The 2,898-nt window shown below is 36.9% G+C and overlaps 1 non-coding gene across 1 annotated transcript; it reads left to right on the top strand.

The window, feature by feature from the left end:
• The first annotated feature begins 583 nt into the window (after nucleotides 1–583).
• On the top strand, nucleotides 584–690 carry LOC123639002. The gene has a single exon (XR_006735572.1). It is a non-coding gene; the product is annotated as a U6 spliceosomal RNA (small nuclear RNA).
• The last annotated feature ends 2,208 nt before the right edge of the window (nucleotides 691–2,898 follow it).

The raw sequence follows: 2,898 nt of genomic DNA, 5'->3' as shown, positions 1-2,898 counted from the left end.
CTCTGGCAGTCGGGCCTCATAGCTTTAGCCACACACATAGTGAGCAAGTTGACCTTTCCCTCACACTCAGAACTGTCTGTGGAGTACTCATGTTAGCCTAGACTTAGCCTAGACCTTTGAACAAGGTCTCAAAGGTAATGGTCGGTTACCCTTTGAGGCCTTTGTCTGTCTTTTCTACAGCAAGTAGTAGTTGGGATTGTTCTAAAGTGTCAGAGAGGTTCAAAGAATGTTACAGGAAGAGATGAGAATTTCCTTACTTCTTTGCTACCACATCTGTATCCTGAGGGCCCTTTCTATCCCGTGTAGCACCTTTTCTTAGGTAGTAGAAGTTCCCATATTGTCCTTCCCCAGAGTAGTGGTCACCAACTCACAGTTGGCCTGGCAAGTGACCTGTTTACTGTTAGCAATGAAAACCTCCCAAGCCACTTGCGTGTGTGTGTCATGTTCTAAAATTATTTTCAGATTCTTCCTAGCAAGAAAGCCATTCAACAGAATTCTCTGAATCTAAAGTAGAATAGTTGAATTTAACAGAGCCAAGCTTCATCCATGAGTCATCAGTATCCACAAAGAAAAGTAGGGCTTTGTGTTTGCTCCGGCAGCATATACACTAAAATTGGAACCCTGCAGAGAAGATTAGCATGGTCCCTGCCCAAGGGAGACATGAACATCGGTGAAGCGTTCCGTGTTTTATGCAGTCCCTGAAACATCATTTGCCCATTTGCTGACTAGCTCCAAGGTAACAGTGTGTGTCAAGGCAAAAACAGGTGACACCCAATATTAAAATTGTGTTGGGACTTTCAGTACAGAAATAGTCCCGTAATATGATCTATGAAATGTCAATGGAGCTCAGTAGTGTGGAATGTTGTGTGCAAATATGTTGTTAGTACTTAGAAATGAGAAAATGTCAACTTGCATTGCCTTTGTTCAACTTAAATAAAAATAGGGTTTTGCCTTCCACGTCAGTTGGAGACGGGCATGGAGATTAAGCATCATTCTAGCAAAGATCTGCTGATTCAGAGTTTGAGCAGGTAGAGGAGGAACAGTAGTAGTCCAGGTTAGGTTATGACATCCATTAATTTTCTGCCCTTGCTGTGATTAAGTAGCTCAGTAACAGTGGACAATTATGTTATCCCATTTACTGAAGTAATATTTATAATAAATTTTGTTAAAATTATGAAACAGGTGAGATTCCCTGAATTACAAGCCACAAACAGTAGAACAAGGAATAAACAAGGGTGGGACTTAGTAACATTTTTGAAAACTGTATCATTTGAGTATTAGTACCTATGGAAAAATACAATTGTGTTTTGTTTGGGATTCCAAAATCATTTCAGCCATAAAGTTCAAGGACAAATTATTCCATTGATTCCCTATCTTTCTGAGCCTTGTAAAAATGTTCTCTCATTAAATGTTGTTTTAGAGCCCAGTGAACTAAGGCAGTAAAATCCTTATTTTTAGAAGGCAGTGAGCCTGAGAGAAGCAACTTGTCCAAGAACAAATAGCTGTTGCTTACAGAGAGCTAGGACTTCTTCTGAGTTCAGGACACGTTGCATCATGTCAAGGGACCTCTGGTTAATTCACTGCTCTATACTCCCTTCATGAGTACTTCACCTTACTTTTCTTCTTTAACTAGAAGCTTAATAAGAAGTTTGTTGAGCTTACAAACTTGAGGTATATGGGATAATTAAAGATCTGTTATTATAATAGCTCTGATATTGTCTGAAATACTCTTCAGAATTTAATTTATTTGGTAAATGATTTTCACGTCAGTATTAAAATAGTAATTTTATTTATTACATTTTTAGAAATAGAATTCCCCAACAAATTTCACAAGATAAAGAAGAAAAGATTCTGGAAAATCCTTCTCAAATTAGCAATCCAGGTAAGCCTTCTGACAGTGACTGCCTCTTTGGTGGGCGTACAATAGATACATAAGTAGGAATAGTGAAGTTTTGAGTATAAAGGAGGAGTTTAAAAGGTCAATGTGTAAACTGCATGCATATTTCTTCTTGAATATTTTTTAGTAGTCTAGAATGCGGAGTTACTTTAAGTTAGGCATACGTCACTTATTATCTCAACAATATTGTCTGGAAAAAAATCATTTATTTAATTTTGGTCCCTAAAATCCTGTTTGATATTTTTGGCTAAATAAGAAAGAAGATTTTTAAGTTAGTATATTCCATTTCCAGTCACATTATAATGAATTGCGCTTGGTATAAAAATGCATCTTCTATTTAATTTTTATAATAAATGGTTTGCATTTAGTGAATAGTAGTTACAGTTGACCTTGAACCATGGGAGGGTTAGGGACGTCAATCCCCTTTCATTCGAAAGTCTGTGTATAACATTTTACTTTGCAAAACTTTACTTACAGCCTACTGTGGACTGGAAGCCTTGTGATAACATAAATAGTCAATTAACACATAGGTTGTACGTCATATGTGTTATATATTGTATTCTCACAATTAGGTAAGCTAGTGAAAAGCAACTGTTATGAAGAAAATCATAAGGAAGAAAAACTACATTTCCTATTCATGAACTGGAAGTGGATCATCATAAAGGTCTTTATCCTCTTTATCTTCACATTGACTAGGCTGATAAAGAGGAGGAGGAATAGGAGAGGTTGGTCCAGCTGTGTCTGGGTGACAGAGCAGAAGAGAATCTGCATCTAAGTGGACCCCTGCAGTTCAAACACCTGTTGTCAAAGGGAGACTATGTATTTGTATTACATAGTGATTTGTGTCACAGAAAAGTAACTATTTTTAAAACCGAGAACTCAAAAATACCTTTCTGATAGCATAAACAAATGACAATATTAACTGCAAATTGTGGCCAGTGTGCAGCAATACTAATAGGAGAATATTATTGTATTTACTTATTTTTGGAGACAAGGTCTCA

The sequence above is a fragment of the Lemur catta genome, chromosome 5, assembly GCF_020740605.2.
Source record: "Lemur catta isolate mLemCat1 chromosome 5, mLemCat1.pri, whole genome shotgun sequence".
Lineage (NCBI taxonomy): Eukaryota > Metazoa > Chordata > Mammalia > Primates > Lemuridae > Lemur > Lemur catta.
The sequence above is the reverse complement of the archived record's forward strand: the minus strand, read 5'-3'. Positions and strand labels throughout refer to the sequence as shown.